This window comes from Dermacentor andersoni, chromosome 3 (genome assembly GCF_023375885.2).
Source record: "Dermacentor andersoni chromosome 3, qqDerAnde1_hic_scaffold, whole genome shotgun sequence".
NCBI lineage: Eukaryota > Metazoa > Arthropoda > Arachnida > Ixodida > Ixodidae > Dermacentor > Dermacentor andersoni.
The window spans coordinates 185894497-185916204 of NC_092816.1; the positions used below are offsets into that span (position 1 = coordinate 185894497).

At 47.5% G+C, this 21708-nt stretch overlaps 1 long non-coding RNA gene across 1 annotated transcript in view; it reads right to left on the bottom strand.

Moving 5' to 3' along the window:
• Window positions 1-21425, bottom strand: part of LOC129383066 (uncharacterized) — a 162132-nt gene extending 140707 nt beyond the window's left edge. The window contains exon 1 of the long non-coding RNA XR_008611001.2: window positions 21179-21425. This is a non-coding gene — a long non-coding RNA (uncharacterized lncRNA). The remainder of the gene's footprint in view (window positions 1-21178) is intronic.
• Window positions 21426-21708: the final 283 nt, after the last annotated feature.

The window sequence follows — 21708 nt, forward strand, 5'->3', positions numbered from 1 at the left end:
GTCCTGCGCCAGTTACAACACGCTCGGTTCTCTCTCTACGTCGGACCCTTTGCCCACAGGTGTGTTCGATTCATCTATTGCCGATGGCCTCACCCCACCTCAGCGTTCGCAGCTTCTGCGCCTCTTAGAAGAATTTCGTTCTTCTTTTGATGTCGGGCAACCTACCCTTGGCCAGGCGTCTGCTGTCACGCACCATATTGACACTGGCTCCCAACCGCCATTGCGGCGACGACCATATCGCGTCTCTGCCACAGAACGTCGTGGGATTATTGAGCAAGTGGACGGTATGCTTCGCCGCGAAGTGATCCGACCCTCGAACAGTCCATGGGCATCTCCTGTCGTCCTTTTTACGAAAAAAGACGGCTCGGTACGGTTCTGTGTAGACTATCGGCGCCTGAACAAGATCACTCGCAAAGATGTATACCCGCTGCCGCGAATCGATGACGCCATCGATAGCCTACACGGAGCAGAATACTTTTCATCTCTAGATTTACGCTCCGGCTATTGGCAAGTACCCATGGCTGACGTCGATAGGCCGAAGACAGCCTTTGTCACACCCGACGGCTTATAGAAATTTAACGTCATGCGGTTTGGACTTTGTAATGCACCAGCAACCTTTGAACGCATGATGGACACAGTTCTCCGCGGTTTGAAGTGGCACACGTGCTTATGTTATCTCGACGACGTTGTTGTTTTTGCCTCTGACTTCACCACGCACCTTCAACGCCTACGGCGTGTTTTGACGTGCGTAGCAAACGCTGGCCTCCAACTGAACCTACAGAAGTGCCGATTTGCAGCGCGGCAGCTCACGATACTAGGTTACGTCGTCTCGAAGGATGGAATCCTCCCCGATCCAGACAAACTTCGTGCCGTAGCTGAATTTCCTAAACCGACGTCCGTCAAAGAACTGCGCAGTTTTGTAGGTTTGTGTTCCTACTTCAGGCGCTTCATTCGCAATTTCGCCGCCATCATATGGCCCCTGACGAAGCTCTTTGGCAGCAACGGACCTCTCCATTCGTGGTCGTCCGAGTGCGAAGAGGCGTTCACTAAGCTACGTCGTTTGCTGACGTCTCCTCCCATTTTGCGCCACTACGACCCAACGGCACCTATTGAGGTACACACAGATGCCAGCGGTGTTGGCCTCGGCGCTGTCCTAGCGCAGCGCCAAGAAGGGTTTTCTGAATATGTTGTGGCATATGCAAGCCGTATGCTTACTAAAGCCGAGACCAATTACACCGTCACGGAAAAAGAATGCCTGGCGATCATCTGGGCGCTTACCAAGTTCCGGCCCTATTTGTATGGTCTACAATTTGATGTCGTCACGGACCACCATGCACTATACTGGCTGTCGTCATTGAAGGATCCCTCAGGCCGTCTCGCCCGCTGGGCGCTTCGCCTACAGGATTACGATATCCGCGTACTGTACCGGAACGTACGCCAGCACGCTGATGCTGACGCCCTCTCACGTTCTCCCTTGCCAGTCGACAATCCCTGCTGCGCAATATCCCAGCTTGACGTTTCTTCCGTCGACATTGGGGCCATCGCTTCTGAGCAGCGCAAGGACCCCTGGATTGCCTCCATCATAGACTGCCTTGCTGATCCGTCATCGCAGCCAACCACTCGTGCATTGCGCCGTCAAGCTCGCTATTTCGCCATTCGAGACGACCTGCTTCACCGACGCAATTACACCTCTGACGGCCGCCAGTGGTTATTAGTTGTACCTCGAAGCCTGCGTTCTGAAATCTGCGCATCGTTCCACTCTGATCCACAGTGTGCTCACTCGGGACTTTTCAAAACCTACCAGCGCCTCCGACGACGCTACTACTGGCGGGGAATGTACAACTACATTCAAAAGTTCGTTCGCTCATGCCCCGACTGCCAGCGCCGAAAATCTTCACCCCACCACTCGCCAGCTGGTCTGCAGCCTCTACCCTGCCCTACCCGGCCGTTCGGGCGCTTTGGCATCGATTTGTATGGGCCACTTCCCCTGACGTCGTCTGGTAACCGCTGGGCCATTGTGGCAGTAGATCACCTTACACGATACGCTGAAATCGCCGCTCTCCCAGCAGCTACAGCGCGCGATATTGCATCATTCCTGCTACGCCGATTCATCCTGCGGCACGGTCCACCTCAACAACTGCTCAGCGATCGCGGACGCGTCTTCCTGTCGGAAGTAGTTGAAGCGATTCTCAAAGAGTGCCACATTGTTCATCGTACGACTACGGCGTACCACCCTCAAACGAATGGCCTCACAGAACGCTTCGACCGTACGCTCGGCGACATGCTTTCAATGTGCGTTGCCTCCGACCACACGAACTGGGACGCCGCTCTGCCATTCGTCACATACGCGTATAATACCGCTACGCAGAGCACCACTGGATTTTCACCCTATTTCTTGCTGTATGGTCGACACCCTTCGCACACCATTGACACCATTCTGCCGCACCGGCCGGATGCATCCGAGTGCGTGCCTATTTCTGCCACGGTCAGACATGCAGAAGAGTGCCGCGACCTCGCACGGGCCTTTACTTCCGCTGATCAAGAGCGCCAGAGGAGCACTCGCGGTGACGCCACTGCCACGGTCACCTTCGATCCGGGAGCGCTCGTGTGGCTCTCAGTTCCTTTAACTGCCCCTGGCCTCTCATCAAAACTGGTCCCTAAGTATGAAGGCCCTTATCGTGTTCTCGAACGCGCATCTCCTGTGAACTATGTCATCGAACCAGTTGAGCCATCTTCAGACATGCGCCGCCGTGGACGAGACATTGTCCATGTCGACTGTTTAAAGCCTTACTACGACCCGCTCATCGTGACGAGCTGTTAGGTCGCCGGACGGCTCCCTTCTTGCTCCCGGGGGGTGATTGTAGCGAAGAGAGACGCTAGTGGGTTCAGTGCTACTGGCTCTAAACGGTAGTGGGTCGACCGCTCCTGCTCAGCAACGGCTCTCGTGCTTGGAAGCAGTGACTGCCCTGCCCGTCGACGTTGCGCTGCTCCGAGCTCTGCCTAATAAACACCGTTAGACACCCATCATACTTCTTTCCATAGCTCGTTGCGTCGTCCTCAATTTATGTAGAACCCTTTTCGTAAGCCTCCAGCTTTCTGCCCCATACCTGAGTACCTGTAAAACACAGCTTGTATACACTTTTCTCTTGAGGGATAATGGCAACCTGCTGTTCATGATCTGAGAATACCTGCCAAACGCACCCCAGCCCATTCTTCTTCTGATTATTCCAGTCTCATGCTCTGGATCCGCGGTCACTACCTGCCCTAAGTAGATGTATTCCCTTACCACTTCGAGTGCCTCGCTACCTATCGTAAGCTGCTGTTCTCTTCCGAGTCTGTTAAACATTATTTAGTTTTCTGAAGATTAATTTTTAGACCCACCCTTCTGCTTTGCCTCTCCAGGTCAGTGAGAATGAATTGCAATTGGTCCCCTGAGTTACTAAGCAAGGCAATATTATCAGCGAATCGCATAATACTAAACTATTCTCTATTAACTCTTATCCCCAATTCTTGCCAATCCAGGTCTCTGAATACATCCTGTAAACACGCTGTGGCTACCATTGAAGAGATCGTATCTCCCTGCCTGACGCCTTTCTTTATTGGGATTTTGTCGCTTCCTTTATGGAGGACTACGGTGGCTGTGGAGCCGCCATAGATATCTTTCAGTATATTTACATACCGCTTGTCTACACCCTGATGCCGTAATGCCTCCATGACTGCTGAGGTTTCGACTGAATCAAACGCTTTCTCATAATCAATGAAAGCTATATATCAGGGCTTTCTTTACTTCTTCCGGCGTTACTTGGGGAATTTCAAATTCCTCTAGACTATTCTGTCTTCCATTATCTTCGTGGGTGCCACTGGTACTATATAAATCTCTATAGAACTCCTCAGTCACATGAACTATCTCATCTATATTAGTAATGATATTGCCGGCTTTGTCTCTTAACGCATACATCTGATTCTTGCCAACTCCTAGTTTCTTCTTCACTGCTTTTAGGCTTCCACCATTCCTGAGAGCAAGTTGAATTCTATCCATATTATACTTCCTTATGTCCGCTGTCTCACGCTTGTTGATTAACTTCGAAGGTTCTGCCAGTTCCATTCTAGCTGTAGAGTTAGAGGCTTTCATACATTGGCGTTTCTTGATCAGATCTTTCGGCTCCGGTGATAGCTTACTGGTATCCTGTCCAACGGAGTTACCACCGACTTCTATTGCACAATCCTTAATGATGCCTATAAGAGTGTCGTTCATTGTTTCAGCACTAATTCCTCTATTTGCCTGTTACTGCTAACTCATTGATTGGCTTCTTATATACGAGTTTCTTCCGTTCCCCCCTCAAGTCTAGGCTAATTCTAGTTCTTACCATCCTATGGTCACTGCAGTGCACCTTGCCGAGCACGTCCACATCTTTTATGATGCCAGGGTTAGCGCAGAGTAAAAAGTCTATTTCATTTCTAGTCTCATCATTTGGGTTCCTCCACGTCCCCTTTCGGCTATCCCGCTTGCGGACGAAGATATTCCTTATCCGCATGCTATTCTCGTCTGCAAAGTCTTTTTATACCTCTTCCCTGCTATTCCTAGTGCCTATGCCATATTCCCCCACTGACTTGTCTGCAGCCTGCTTCTTGCCTACCTTAGCATTGAGGTCGCCCATCACTATAGTGTATTTTGTTTTGACTATACCCATTGCCTATTCCACGTCCTCATAAAAGCTTTCGACTTCCTGGTCGTTATGACTGGATGTAGGGGCGTAGACCTGTGTGACCTTCAATTTGTACCTCTTGTTAAGGTTCACAAGACCTGCCACTCTCTCGTTAATGCTATAAAATTTATCTATGTTGCCACCTATATTCCTATTATTCAGGAATCCGACTCCTAGTTCTCGTCTCTCTGCTAAGCCACGGTAGCACAGGACGTGCCCGCTTTTTAGCACTGTATATGCTTCATTTGTCCTCCTAACTTCACTGAGCCCTATTATATCCCATTTACTGCCCCCTAATTCCTCCGAAAGCACTGCTAGACTCGCCTCACTAGATAACGTTCTAGCGTTAAACGTTGCCAGGTTCAGATTATAATGGCGGCCTGTCCGGATCCAGGAATTCGTAGCACCCTCTGTTGCGTCACAGGTCTAACCGCCGCCGTGGTCAGTTGCTTCGCAGCTGCTGGGGACTGAGGCCGGGTTTGATTGTTGTATTCATATAGGAGGTCGTGGCCAAGTACTGCATCAGGGTGGCCAATCCTGCTCTGGTGAGGGAGTGCGTTACCGGTTCTGGTCACCGGGATCAGGTCGCACTCCAGGCTTGTTTATGCAATTTTATCAACACGCGGATTTTTTTTTAATTCGGTGGAAAATTGCGCGGCACCGGGATTCGATCCACGGTCCTCTTGGACGCGAGGCGGATGCTCTACCTCTACGACACCACTATCTGTATATGTGTACCTATGTATGCTTTTTGTACCTGAACGTTCTCCCGGCAATCTCGGTTGCTGGATTCAAGTACATTTGCGGAAAGTTAGCAAAGCTTTGATCTATCTTCGCGAAAAAGGAAGTAGTGGGCTGCAAAACTTCCACAAGTGTGGGAGCGATAGTGCGCAACCTAAAACAAGAATGAAAACCGGCCTAGTAAACAAAGCTAGAAGCGTTCACGCGTCCCTGTATTAGCACTTAAATATAAGAATTGTATGACGATACAACATTCTTAAATTGAGCAGTGGTGTTGGCCGTCGGGTATCGCTAGTTTCTCGTAGTTTTAAACAATCAACAAGCCTCGAACCTTGTGAAACCTGAGGTCAGACCGAACGTACGCTTACCAGTACGCACCGCCTCTTGGCCACTCCTGGCTTGACACCTTGTCAACATCGCTTCGTATTGAGCTATACCGTAAAATGCGAAATTTGGTGGTGATTTCTGGAGCCTTACGTGCCAAAACCAGGGTTTGATTACGAAGCAGCTGTAATGAGGGACTTGCGATCAATTTTGACTACCAGGGGATCTTTATAGTGCCTCCATTGCATGGGCATTTTTTTGCATTTCGTCCCCGTCGAAATGCGGCCGCTGCAGGCACGTTTTGCCTACGCAACCTTCAACAGACCAACACCATAGCTGACAAACCGCCTCGGCGGTACAATGCGAAATTTGGATGTGGCTACTGTTCATCGGTCAAGCTGGTCAATGACCACGTACCACGGCAGAGTGGAGCCTGTGGGCGTCAGCGCATACTCGACCCCTGTAGTGCACATAGTTAACCGCTACATTAGCATGTGGCTGCCACTGCAGCACAGCGTAGATACCGCCGCCGCAGCAGAGTATGGCGACGGGCTAAGGTTAACAGCGTGTTCTCGTTGGCATATGTGGGTGACGTAAATCGAGAGCTGATCGCCAACATGTTACAAATAGCTTGTTGATAACTCGGTCAAAAGGGTGCTTGTTCGAATCACGTCAGGGTTACCACTTTTTCGGAGCTCGGTTTACCGGGGACACGGAATACACGCTTTGACAGCCTGAGAACGGAGAATCGACTGGCTTTATTCAAAAGTAAAAGCAGGTTGGCCGAATGGCTGTGGTGGCGCCCCAGTCGGGCAACCACCTCGCTTCCAAGAAAGCGCAGAGGGCAAAGACCCCATGACGAAGCAGGGTGGGGTAAACTGGATTTTCGAAGCAAGGAGCAATGACCCCACGTTGAGATGACGGACGGTCTCTACAACGTCATCTCCTTCCCGAGTTGCACCTCCGCGAGGTGTGGTGCCATCAGGGTCGAAGTTTATTACGTTAAGAATCCTGTCAACGTGAGTCTGGAGCGCATGCGGCTACCATCACTTAGCCGATGTGCAAGGTGCCAACATATCCGCACTAGCCAGTGTAAAGACGAAGTTGGTTGGGTCGTGCAAAATCGCGCGACTTTCGTAGAGATAAATGGGCCAGCGAATGCGCTGCTCATGTCTCTTCGTGTTATAATAGCCGATAGTAGTTACCGTAACCGTAAGCTGAAGAATAGTCGCTCTATTCTGTGTGTCGCAGCCGCCAAAATAGGTAGTAGTGGCGTCTACGTGAACATTAAAATCAGAATTGAACTGTGCGGCACGGTGACGTTCTCAGACGGAGCGTTAGGGGCACCGCCTCACTTTGTGCTAGCATTCACAGTGAAAGGCATTGATTTTCGCTTCGTGGGACATATAATGATTTCGTATTTGTAAAGAATACTATTCTTTAGGTTGGCTATTAAAAAAGCTTCAAAAGCCTTAATGTGCCTAAAAGATCGAGGAGCCATTCTACCCTTTGAAAGTGGTCGACGACCGAAGGTGCTTTTTTGGAATAAATCATGTTAGCATAGAGTTTTGTTGGCATGTAAATGTACGTATGGTTATGTATACGTCATTTATGCGAAATACAAAAATATACACAATCATTTGTTGTCTTGTCGCTTTAATCTTTAATTTATCTTTCTGTAGTCACGCAAGTGATGATGGCGTTGCGGTCGCTGTCATGCACAGAGCTACCGCCGAAGAGCTTTTACGACGCCGCTCTAAAGAGACAGCTCTTGCCGATGCCGCTACGACGGAGCACCGTTTACGCGCAGGTAGCCGTTAAACCATGCATCGACGCGAGCGACGACATGCTTTGACAGGGGCGTAGTCCAAAGGAGTGCACGGAACAAAACACGTTTGCTTGTAGCATGCGATTGAGAATACTTCCTAGTTAATTAGTCGAATGAAACTTCGAAGGACTAGAGTTGTATTCATGCGGACAAACATGACGCTATCGGTTTCCTTGCCGTAGAAGCCCATGACAACAGACGGGAATTCCACAATACTTACAACTTCATCGTGAACTATATAATCTTAAAAAGTAAATGAAACTCCGCGTATTGTTAGAGTCATCTTAGCGGCTAGTTTTCATGTAATTTTTTTTGGTATAGTTTTGATAAAACAAGAGTGACAGCAGTTTTCTGTAACCATACTCCCTCTGTGAATGCGTATGTATTGACAGCAGACGGGAATTCTATAACGTTTTCAACTTCACAGTGAAGCAACTAATTATGACAAGTAAATGAGACTGTGCGTAATGATAGAGTCGTCATGGCGGCCAATTTCAGTATGAATGTTTTCGTAGTTTGAGAGCTACAGAGCATTCGCGAGAAAGTTGGCTTTGTCGCAAGCGGTATTAGGTTCGCCGCCACGATGTTTCCGAAGGATAGCCGTAGACAGCCTCTCTGTATAACGTGACTAACACTAATGTGAAGGGCACGCAGTGGAGCCAGATTATTCAACCGTATTGTGACACATGTTGCTCTACTAGCGCAAATGTCAACAACTTCGCGAGAAAAGTATTGCGGAGGTAACGTGGCGCAAGAAGTTTTAGAAGATTCGACTTAGAATTCAGATAATTAAATTATGGGGTTTTACGTGGCAGAACCACCATCTGATCATGAGGCCAGGAAAAGTGGGGGACTCCGGAATAACTTCGGCCACGTGGGTTTCTATAACGTACAGCTAAATCAAAGCACAGGAGTGTTTTCAATTTCGCCCCCATCGAAATGTGGCAGCCGTGGCCGAGATTTGATCCCGTGACCTCGTGCTTAGCAGCGCAACACCAAAGTCACCAAGGCACCACGTCTGGTAAGATTCCACTTACAAGGAGACACTTGAAAGATTTCTAGATAGTGTTTTCGCATCGCAACTGGCACCAATTACTGCAGAATATTTTATACATTGTGTGCATTCCTGAGACAATATAAGCGCTTGAGTTGATGTAATTTCGGCAGTACCAATGTAACATAATCGTGGCAGAAATTATTCGTTTTATTTGTGACACTGTTGTATTATGCTGTCTGAGCCCACAATGCATGCAAACTTAAAATGAGTGTGCAAGCTAGCAGCCGAAGTACTTGTTTAATTCAGCTAGCAAGTTTTGAACGTGTCGCTTGCCTCAAGGGGAGGTTTCTGTCATGGCCCATAAATTAACACGGCCCGGCGCAAACATATCTTTGAGCAGATGTACTGTAAAACTGCCTACCAAAAAGGCTCTCGTTTATTTGGGAGCATGATGGGTCTTAATAGGATCGTGTCACGTTTCATTCGCAAAGACTTGATTTATTGAAAAATGTAACAGGAGGAATAAGTCACCTTCTCATCGTCTGCCAGGTTCCACTACCTCGATCAATGAGTGCGTATTTTGTACTCAGCTTTCCGTTGCTTAAACTTGCCTCTTTTCGACCTAATGGCAACTGGCTTCGCCGATGCTTGAGATAAAGTAAAAAAAAAACTGCAGTTTTTTTTCTACCACATAAAAGCCAAAACAAACGAGTGTTCATCGTTTGTCATACGTATATTGTCTTTTATCACAGGGATACTGTAGTTTGACCTTTTGGGAATGTGGCACGAAAGAAAGAAAAATATATTAAAACGTTTCAAAATGCAAATCGAAAAAGTATTTCTACAGAATTTCAATCAGCGATTACAAGCATTTAGTATGCAGTTATTCTTGAACTGTAATTCTGATAGAATGAGATAGGATTCGCATCAGGACCACTCACAACCGAACACAGTCAACACACGATTGCACACACAGCACAGAATCTACATTAATACGACATAATACACACTTAATGCGAGATATACAACTGATGGTAGTTAACTAATACAGGCCATGCTGTGGCTGCTACTACAATGTCTGTACGAGAATGTAAATTGTCTCTCGCCGTGCGTTTCTTTGTGTGGAGCCCGTTGACGCGTCGAGGCCGATGTCGGCTGCCCTTTGGACGACATCACCATGGGCCTCCCCACGGATTTACGGAACTTGCAGTCGCAGCAACGATTCTTGTGACACTGGCCGACGTAACCGTGGTAGCAGCGCAGTAGCTCTGACTGCTGCTGTCGCGTCCGGCAGCAAGGCTGGTCGTCGCAGTGACCCGAGAAAGCAGCCACCTCGCCTGGCTCCCTGGACCGGTTGTCGAGCAGGAACACAGGCCCTTGGCGTCCGGGAATGGCGCAGTGGCGGATCCGCGGTTCTCTGGACCGGGCACCCAGCGAGAACCGACTGGCCTCGAACGCTGAGCAGCTCGGAACACCAGCACGCGTCTCGCGCCATGCGCCACTTGAGCTGAACATTTCGTCGCTGCTCTCGCACGGCGAACACGGCATTCTATTTCTTTTCCGCAATTGTGTACATGTCGTGAGGACCCCTGCTTTTAGGAAAGTTATTCACAGCGTTTCTAATGGGTACGAAAAGACGGTAAACAAACGTCAAAGTGTTGCGCAACCGTAACTTTCATAAAGAGTTCACTGCTGGCAAAGCTCCAAGGGCACATGTACAACGATGTTTTAAAATCAAGGTCTGTAAATGGCTTCTTGTCTTTCAGGACTTTAATATCCACTTGGAAGTTCATTGATATAAACACGGCTCATGTCATCCGCTCCAACGTTATCAGACCCTTGATGTAGTCAACGGAAAATCATTACTCTCGCAAGAGTAAGCCCGATCGCCAAACTATGTTTAGGTTTTCGATGGACTGCAAATACTGCAAAGGTTTATGATCGGAATGTATGAGGAATTGTTTGCCGTACAAGTGCAAAAGAAATTTTCTTCCGTCCATACAAGTGTCAAACATTTCCGTTCAATGATGAGATACTGTGTTTCTCGAGGCAACAGGTTGCGGCTAGCGTAGGCAACAGGAGCAAGACCTAATCATTTCCTAGCTGGAGCAGTACGGCACCAAGACTAGTGCTTGAGTCATCGGTGTAAAGGAGAAATTCCTTTGTTATGTTGGGTGCTTGTACAATTGAAGCATCGCCAAGCTTACTCTTAAGAATGCTGAAAGCTTGCTCTTGATCCGGTACCCACGCGAGAAAGTTGTTCTGTCCATTGTGTGTGAGGTCTGTCAACGGCCTGGTGATCTCAGCATAGTTGGGAATTCAACCGGTGACCGGCAATACAGGCGTGTAGAGGCACGCTGAGGTCGGCACGGAACCGTTTTTGCGTGTCCAGGCTTGTTTGATTCAACACTGACTTCGTTTAATTTCGATAGCAAATATATGGACTGTCCAAATAAATTCTCGCAATCCTTTTGGCATTGCCGTGATGCTCCGTATGATGTCCAAGGGCGATGAGATCGTGGCCGCGCGCCGCATTCTACAGGTGCGAGGGTGAACCGAGAAGGATGGCGGTTCGATTCGGCGACGTCTTCTCAGGGGGACAGGTGGGGTGGATGCACGCCGTGTAATCTAATCGTGCTTGAAAGGGAGAGCAACTGAGACACGTCAATGGCCGCGCACACCTTATCTTGCAGGTTATCTGCGGTGGGCATAAAGGCTACACGCGCGAAGCGTTGATGGCTTCGTATGTTCTGTGTTCTCGCATGCCTAGTTCGTTTAAAGCGAGAGGCAGCACGAAGGGCAGTTAGATCACCGCTGCTACCACTCTTCAACACACCAGCGTCGTAACAGCCAGTGCTCGCGCATGGTGTTAGAATAGACTGGGCGTCTGAACGAGGCGGCAACGCCGACGACTTTTGTGGTTTCCATCTCCCTCGGTAGATGGCGCAGATCTTTGGGGGCTCATAAAACCCCTCAATCTCCCAAAGTAGCGCCATTCGCTTCCATCCTCCTCCACTCGGCGCGGCCTCGATGGTGGCGCCGCCGGTAGTGGGCCTGCCGTAGCAGACGACGGCTAACACGCTACGGGAGGAAATCCGCAGAAAAGTTCGCTCGAGCCCTGCGGAGCAGTTTTTTCAATCGAGATCTTTCTTCGTCAGTCGGTAACTGGCCTTTAGAATTTCGTGTTAGAATTGCGGAAGAAATAGAGAAAAGGACCATTATTCAAGGCGTATGTAAGGCGTAAAGCGCGCGACGTTGAGAGTTCGTGTTGCTGAAACACGACGCAAGCACGCGGCGTACTCAAACACGCGCGTAATTACCAAAGTTTCAGGTGTTGGCAGCGTGAAAGTATGTGTACGTGGTTTTGTAGGTTCATTTACGTACCTGCAGGATACTTTTGTTCGGCGGGCGCGTGAGAGATTCCGGCTGTGGGCGGTCAGCAATGCCTGGCAATAGGGCCGTTTTTTTAATTGCGGGGTGCTTTGGTAATCGTGACGATATATTGTTTTTTTTTTTTTACAAGTACTGCTCGAGGAGGGCACATGTAATGGCTAACGGAGACCTCTGAAGAGCACGTGACATTACAATAATGCAGGCGTCGCAGGGAGTGTTCGCGTACAAAATTGGCTGTCCACGATCTTATGCCCCCTCGGCATGCACAGGCTTCGGCAAGCCCCATCGAGCCCTGTTTGTAGCTTTGGTGTTCCCGTTGCCGCTTTGATGCCCTGGAGGCGCCGACAAAAATACGAAATAATGACAAAATGTTACAACTACTAAATAAAATTTATTGAAGAAATACAATCGCGCCGAGGCGCCAACTTCTAAAGCAGCGCTAGCGCGCCCGCGCGAGTATTATGAAACGCCAACGAGGAATTTACCGGCCCACGTACGACTCTACGATCAAAGTGCACGTTAAACATCTTCAGGCGAGATAGATAAAGTTATCCGGAGCCATCCACTACGACCTGCATCCTAGCTTTAGTCGCTTCGGAACGTTAAAAACGTTAATCACCACAAACAAAATCAATACATGCGGGCGTACATTCGAAGCTAAAAGACTGCATCGTAAGTCATATTGAGCCTTGCAAAAGCGTCGAGAATGTGCTAACTTCTAGTGGAGCTCAAAACACACACTGAATAAAGTCGCTTTTATGTCACAGGCCAGCTGCAGGTGCGTGCATTTCACCGCAAGACGAAACCACATGAAACAAAGAGAGCACATTCGAAAAAAAAAGTCAGACAACGCGCTAAAAACCACGCAGAGCATGAACGCACTTTTTCGAAGCGGAAGGCGTGAACTAGGCTCGAAATAAGAGGTGAGTAGCCGTGACCCTTACTTCACTAAGCCGTGCGTTCTTTGCCACTTCCTCGAAGTCAGGCCGCCCGATCCTGCGAATCCACACATCTTCTTGCGTTGCGCCCGCCGGACGGCAAAGCAAAAAAGCTTTTTGTCCTCGCTGTGTCTGTTGCGGCAACCGAAGGTGCAGCAGCATGGCATCGCAATTAAGTTCTCGGCCCTACACATTCTATTACGCTAACGTACCCCGTCCGTCCGCCTGCCGTACTTTCGTCGCGCAGGCCCAGCAATGGAGGGCGGCGCGCGCTAGAAAGAAAAAAAAATATACAAAAGCACGGCGCCTACTCCGCGCTCGAAAGAAAAAATATACAAAAGCGCGGCGCCTCCTTCTACGTCACACAGATTGGCCAATGGGGGAGCGGAGGAGGCTGGGGCGACAGGAGGCGTGGAGGAGGAGGCGCCAGGGCGAGCGGGGTGGATGAAAGATCTAAGAATGGCGCTACTTTTGAAAAATTGAGGGGCTTTAGGGGTTCAACCACAGCAGCCGGCGCGGCGTGCGGTGCTCCTCAAGCATGCGCGCGCGAGAGAGGATCGCTAGTAAATTTTCCCATAGTCTAAGCGTCTAGCAAGCCTTTGCGAAGCAAATTAGGTATATCTTCCTAAATATCTAAGCTTGTTAGCGCTATCTAGACCTAAATTGGCTTCGCAACTCGTGAATGTCCACTACAGAGACGGCATGTTTACTAGTAGTCAACTTTTGATACAAATGCCAAACCACTCGGCTCTTGCAAAGTGCAGAGCTTATCATGTTGTGGACGTAAGGCGAGAATCCGCGGCTTGCCGTGTGCAGCGGTATTCGTGGTTAGCATGCATGCGAAGCAGACACATGACTGTTCTCACCGCGCAAATTACCTATATATTCGTTATTTTGTTCTACAGTACCCTGAAACTTACTCTATTCTAACCGCTTATTTACATCGTGTAGTGTCAATCTAGATTTTGAGTGCTATGATGGCACGTTGGGACGAAAATTCATAAAACACATGTACACGACTATGCAAACATTTCCCAGCGGGATATACACAGGATTTTTCCGCAAAGTAATGTCAGTGATTTTAATGTGCAGCAACTATACGTCGCAGCGCCCTAGGACCAGTTGGGACTCGTGGAGGGGGAGGCTATCGCACGCAGGCGTGGGCACTCAGTCGTCTGCTACCATCTGCCGAGTAATTAGAACAGAATTTTCCGTCAAATTCGTTTCAGTTCCCGAGCAAGCAGTAATATACTACGTCATTCAAAAATGTCGGACTCGCATGGCACTTTATTGTTGAACGACGCAGTATCATTTTGAAGATCAACAACTTGATTCTTACGCAAGCTGACAAAAAGGGTGAGTTCGCCGTTTTACCCAAGGGAATTTACAGTGAAAAACCTTTGGTTGCTGTTAATAAGAATTTTGTCCCTCTGAAGAAAAGTGAAGTGCGTGTTAAAATTAAGTTCAAGTTTTGTAAGCAATTGGACCTGGGCAAGCTTGCCAGGGACATACCTAACAGCAGAAGAAACAGCTTGAGGGTGTTTTTCGCAGTCGAGATACCTAAGCCCGAAGTTCCATTTAGGACTATTATTAGTGAAGAGGGATCATGGCAGAAGTGTGTTAGCCAGTTTTTGCTGAAGAAACTCAACACGCTTGTTGTGAACGACCCATTTCTTGTATAAAAAAATCTGCCACAGTTGCACTGTTTTTAGAGAGAAATTACCATGTTGGGTTCGGTTTTTCGGTACGACGTGCAGAACTTGATTTTTTCTGTTCCACGGAATCAATTGCTAGTGTATGTGTCAAAGAGTGCATTGAAGATAACGGTGACGTATCCTTCCAGAACACCGTTGCTTTGTCCGTTGATAATTTTCCATCTTTATTGCAGTTTTGTTTGAACTCTACTTTTATATTATTGGACGAGCACCAGTTTCTGCAGGGCGATGACATCTGCATAGGCTCTTGTGTAGCTCCTATTCTCTGGGACATTCTTCTGGCTAAGGTGGACGACACACTGAAACAGGTGTTTAATGGGTGGTCGGTTTTAAGAATGTTTAGGTATGTCGAGGATTTTGTGTGCTTTTAAAAAAGCCGCCCGCCTTCACCTACCCCTCTACTGAAGGCGAAGATTTATCTTCAGCGAACATAAACGTGGGTTGGGTTTTACCCATGAACTCCCGGACCTTCGAGTTTAATTTTTAGACATAAGCATCCCGTTCTGTGATGGACACGTTTGCTGGGGCTACTACCCATGGGCTAAGAAGGAGTTGCTGCCCTTTGACTCGGCACACTCCAAGACGATTAAGAAAGGAAACGCGGTGTTGTATGGAATCGGCCCTCCATAATCATGTCCGCATTAGAGTAAGCCCACTTTTAATAATCAGGTAAGCCGTCTTTTGACTGCAGGGTTTCCCTTCTTGGTCTTGACTGCCGTTTGAGAAACCCTTCTTCAAAAATTCAAGCGTATATATGGAAGTACAAGGGCTCAGGATTAACGGAAGACACCTAAGCTTGAGGTGGTCCCTTGCATTTATAAATTTTCACACAATCTTAAGAAGGTGGCAAGTACGCACAGCGTTCCAATTTGTTTCTCTGCCCCAAATTAGCTGGGAAAGTTGTGTACACGTATCTGTAACGCCAGAAAATGTCGATGCCAGAAGAACCATCAACCGTCTTTAGTTAAATTTTCAACGGGGGTTCCAATCCCATGTCATGCGGGATGATTTACGTCGGCGAAACTGGTCGCTGTGTCAATGACTCTTTAGGGGAACACACTCAAAAACTGAAAAAAAAAAACTGGAGGATAAACACACACATTTAGCTGCGCACGATCACAAGTGTACGGATTGTGGGGTCCGGTTGAAAGAGAAGACGATTTTAGGAAAGAGGCAGTGACAAGACCGCGCGTATCAGTTTAGAAACCCACCACCTTAAAAACATTTGGTGGCAAATGCTTTATCACCCCTTGCCTTGCTCTCTTTGAAGCTGAACTTGATCTTGTGGATGTGGCTACCTGGGGTTCAGATTGCAAAGAAAAACAATAGTTCGCGTTTTGTTGCGCTTGGTTCGCTGTATTGCGCTTGCGTTGTTGGCACGCTATCACCCTTGACATGTTTCCCCCTTCATTTCCCTTGCTTCACTCTGACATATATAAGGTGTGCTATCCTTGCCAGTAAAACCATTTATTAGCTAACGGCTGTGTCTACGTGCCTCCCTTCTTGTGGACGCCTGTGTTGTTACTTATATATTTCTTGAGGCGGAACTGACGTTATAATTTTTCTTGAAATCTTCTGAACGTACACACGTAGAACATCGTAACCATCAAAACACCCATTAGTACATGTAGGAATAATTTTATGTTACCTTAATTTTACTAAGAAAATCTCCATGCAGCTTACGAGAGCTACTTAACAACAGCATAACACACAACTTCGGCGTTAGTGGCACTCCGCCACACATAACGGCCCGTTTAATTGGTTCAGTGTGTTGTCCACATTTTTGTGTTCATTTTTTTAACATTCAATTGTTACAACGAAATATCAACGGTAAGGCCGTTGATAAGCTCATCAATTGGAAAAAATAGATTCAGGCAGAAACAACTCTTGACGCTTATCTGTGCCATGCGGAGCAATTCATAACTGTGTAAACCTTGCAAATCTCTCGAAAAACGTTTTAAGTGCTATTTTATTATCGTTGATTCTCCTTCTACCGCATGCGCGTTACTCAGAGATAATAGGGGCTTTGTAGTTATCGACAGAGGTGCAAAAGTAATTGCGCGTGGCTAGATGGACCTATCTAGTGAACACTTCGCCGATAACGCTAACACGTCGCGCCGTGTGCAGTAGGCTCGCTGTATTTACTATGACACCAAACACTTCCTTCGCGTAAGGAGGGAAGCATTGGTTAGCCGTGTTCAATCTTCGGCCGCTACGTTCAAAAGAGCTTGCGCTAGTGCAAATCCGTTGCATATGTCACCCTAGAATGCTCAAGAACGACGGAGTCTTCTCGAGTACGCACGCTTCTGTCGGCACTTAACACGCCTCTGAGCCCTATGACCCTCCATCCATGGTTAAATTAAATTTTGGGTTATTACGTGTGAAGCCAACAATCTGATTATAAGGCACGCTGTACTGGGGGACATTGGAAATTTGAACCACTTCGGTTCCTTTAACGTGCGCGGGTGTTTTCGCATTTCGCCCCCGTCAAAATCTGCATCCATGGTGATATACACTAGGATATCTTCCATCAGTACTATTTTTTCCGAAGACAGCATGGTGCCTTAATTTAGCGCGGCCTCTCCAACCTTGGCCCCGACAAGACAATAAAAAAAATTGATACACTTTCAAAAGAAGGGAGGAGTGTTCCCGGTGCTCAGGGAAGGCAAGTGGGGTTTTCCAAAACCGAAAGTTTTTGTTAACCCCTGGGATGAGAGAGTCGTAAAAATGTGCGCAATTTGCCTCGCATTAGTAAGCAATCGAGCACCCTTCCACTACTGTGAAGAGGGGTGCAAGCGAAGCTCGGTATCCGTGGCTCTTCGTTGTCGTAACGCCTCTGCCTCGCGCTCTCTCACGGTGAGGTCGGCACGTAGACGGCGAGCCCTTTCTCGTGCGAGTTCCCAGCGGTGTTCATGAAACGCCGCCTGTTCTTCGGCCGACGAACGACGCGCAGCCCACTCTTAACCGCAGACTGCACATAGGCAGAACGAACCAAACGCGGCCTCCCCGTCTGAATGCCGGACCTGAACTGGCGGGAAACGACGGGCACGAGGCGAGCGGACACGCGATCACACCCTTTCCATCTTCCAGAGGGAGGGGGCGCCTGTGACTGGCTCGCGCTTTGCGATGCGTCTACTTCCTAATGCCTATAAAACCCCGCTTAGAAGGGTGCGTAAGATGAACCGACAGTTGCTGAATCTGTTAGCCTGGTGGTCTCACAACCCGACAAGCATTTATTTTTTTATTTTCGTGTTGCTTTGGTTTTTTATACGGCAACACCAACATTGGTACCCACATCAGTGAAGCAATACAAGCGAAGCTTGTATTGCTTCACAAAACAAAGCTGCTTCGATCTGTTTGCCAAGGGTTCTTGGACTTACACACCTGTTCGTTAGGGCAACTTGTCTTCTGCTTCATGTTTTCGAGGGATCGGGAGAACCCTTTCTTACACTCAATGATGCAAGTACAACTACGACGTGCTCTGCCAGATTTTATTGTATCTAGTGTGTGCGATATCATTGGAAGAATCAAGGGAAATGCATAGGAGGCGGTTGCCTCCCTTGAATGCTTAACGGCTTGATTTTCACTGCAGTATCTAAGTGTTGTAATAAAGGAAATTCTTTATAAACATTCGATCGATGTCATGTAGTCAGTTCCCATGTATAGGTCTATAAACTATGGAGGACCAGGAAATGATGCTTTCAAAAGGGTTAAGCAGATGCCTGTGAAACCAGTAACAAGGTCCTTCTTTTTTAAATTGCACACTAACACAATTCCAGTTAAAAGTGGCTTGCGCAAAAAGGCATATTTGTGCCATGAACAACAAATTGTCTACTGTGCAAAAAGCCAGCAACATTTTAGCATGCATTCATTCAGTAATAGACGCGATTATCGATTTGGGGATGTGATGCAAAGTACCCAGAAAAAGAACTACCCCTAACTCCTATCGGCACAAAATACATACTCGTATACGACGAAAACGGCATACCGTATGATATTATCATGCTTCTGGGCATCTATGGTTTGTGGACAACACGTATTGGTGTCACACAGGCTGACGTTAATACTTCATGCTCAAAGGAGAATTTTGTGGAAGGTGTGTGTGGTACATTTACGGCGCGTATTGATTACAAGCTGAACCTCCTCACTGGAACAATCTACTTAATGAACTGTCACAAACGGAAAAAAATTAACGCATTATGTCATCTGTTTGTACTTGGTTGTTACAATAGAACGCCGAAAAAAATACGGTGGTGGCTGAATCGGTTAGCGTGGTGGTCTCGCTACCCGGAGGTCGGTAGTTCGAATCCGCAGCCCGAGAAGCAATTTTTACGGCAACGCCAACAGTGACGCCGACACGAGTGAGGCGATATAAACTTCGCTTGAAAAGAAGGTGGCTTGTTAGCCCACTCGAGTAGTGCCTACGAAAGCACTATTTTTGCATAGGAAACGGCATCTTGGCTTTTGCCATGCGCCATTTCGCAATTTGCTATGTTTGAGGAAAGCGGAAGAGCCGTAACCTTTTTTTTTTTTTTTGAAGGGAGGCGTTTTTTAAGGTTTTATTTGTACAGATATTTAGTGACGTTCTGTTAGCACTTTACATGCAATGTATTATTAGAGTGACGAAATGCTTAGCGCTTTTAAGACGATAATGCATGCTAGTTCGTTACGAGCATAATGAAATATCTTACGATGCAATATTAGACAGCTCAAAGTGCGAAACGTAAGGCAAACACTGAACTTCAAGTGATATTTACTGCACAACAACACAGAAGGAACCGTTGCTGCGCGAGGATGAAAGAAAGACATTGCCACTGCGCACATTATCTAACACGTTCGCACACTTCGCGCATGAAAACTAGGAATCCTTCGCTACATATAAAGCTATTCTTTTTTCGATAGGGTAATCGACTCAGTGCTAATGCTAAAATTCGCCTTCTTTCTTTATGCAGTAAGGCTAAGCCGATGTGCTCAGATTCTGCGTCCTAAAGGTGACAAGAAAAGTATTTCAGTGAGGCTTAGTTGGTCTGATTTGCATGTGCGAAGCGCGTGCAGCATTGGCGCGCGCTGGCAAAGTTTCCTTTTCATGCTCGGGCATCAACTGGCGCTTCTGCATGATTGTGCAGCAAATATCAGTTGAACTTCCGCGTTTGTCGAGCGTATTTCCCTGGGTCCCGTCTAGAATAGCACCGTGAATCCATGTTTCATAGAAAGGCTTCGCGCGACTTGAATAACGCAATAACACCCAGAAAACACACTGAAAATCTAGCAAAAAGGTCGTGTGAAGTTGACATGGTGCAGCAGATGTCCTAATGATGAATAAATATGCGCAAAAAGATGTTTTGCCCTTATTTTTGAGAACCTGCGCAACATGTATGGTAGTAGCCAATGTGAATAAGTAGTGTAAACGAACTGCACTCATTTTCTCCGGAAACTACATAACAAAACATTATGGGGTTATACGTGCCAAAACCACTATCTGACTATGAGGCACGCCTTTTTGGGGGACTTCGAATCAACTTTGACCACATAAGGTTCTGCAACGTGCGCCTAAATGCAAGTAGACGCGTCTTTCTGCATTTCGCCCCCATGGAAATGCGGCCGCCGTCACCAGGAATTGATCCCGCGACCTCGTGCTTCGCAGCGCAACACGGTAGCCGCTAAGCAACCACAGCGGGTTGCTTCGAAATCTCAATAAACGCGTCGATAGTAGGCAACACAAGCGATAGAACGTCATTTTAGTGCACCTACAATCAGCGGAGCTTGCGAGCGAAACCAAAAGTGATGCAGCCAACTTGTCACGCACCATCTGTACGCGGAGCGTTTCTTTTTTTCTCGCGTTTTTTTTCCTTTACCACTAGTGCGCACTGCTGATTCATGGAAGACAGTTAATACTCAACATCACGCGAGCCACAATTTAATGCTTTCCTTTTAATATATCAGACATATTTAGTTCCCTAAAAATATTGGAATTCTACTGGCAAATATGTCGATGGCTAAAAGACAGCGAAAAATAAACTCAGACAAGGGAAGAACATATGCTGTGTTCGTCCCTTGTCAGTGTTTATTTTGCGCTGTATTTCACCCACGTATTCGTACCAACTAGCTAGCATTCGTACCCTTTCAAGGCAAACATGTCACGTTCTTCGTGCGGCGCAGGCTGACATCCATCTTAGCCCCGCGCGGGGCTCGCTCAGAACCCTGGTTTTCACGAAATTACTGTTCACTCACAATGCAAACTTCTTTGGTCAGTCTACGAAACGTCTGTTTACGGATAAACAGGTCGCTATCTCGATGAATCTAAAGCGGTAAGTGAATAGGAAGCACGCAAGAAGCCCCAGATGCGCAATAAATAGGAGTATATTCGAACTTTTCTCGCGCTGACACGCCTACAGTTTTCACTGTAGAAAACCGGTAGTATCTGCACCGAATAGGGTATTTTCGCCCTAAATAGAGAGGAATATTCTATAACACTGCACGCACGGTTGGCTCTAAACAATCTACACTGGAAATATCGAAAAACCGAGAGTGCTTACCTCGCGTTTTCGTTCATATTCAAAGACGCGTCATCTGTTCCTGTGCAGCTTCCGCAAGTTCGTTGTAGCTGTTCACTGAAAACAAGTGAACCGTGGTTCCTTCTTCGACCGCTAATGAAAAGGAAGAGTGAGTAGCGCATTCATATGTGTGCTACCCGTCAAGGGCAGCGCACGACGCATTCGGCAAGTTAAGTATACTTGGTAGCGAAGCTTACACAGACGCTGATACGTACCAAACATTGTGGTACATGGGGCTTATCGCCATCTACAAGGCCAATTCAGGTGGTCGCGAAGGCGAGGCTAAAATGTGGTTGCAAACCAATCAGCAGAGACATCAATTACGGTCGTGAGATTGAAACTGGAGTGCTCGCGAGGCATAACGCTAGTTGTTGAAAATTACGCATCCACATGTTTACCAATGGAAACATTTGGAACAGTACAGACAATATCACTAGAATAACAGAATATGAAGTCACAGGCTGTTTTCCTCCACGAATTTTTATTTGTGCTATACTGTGCAGGCTTTCTGA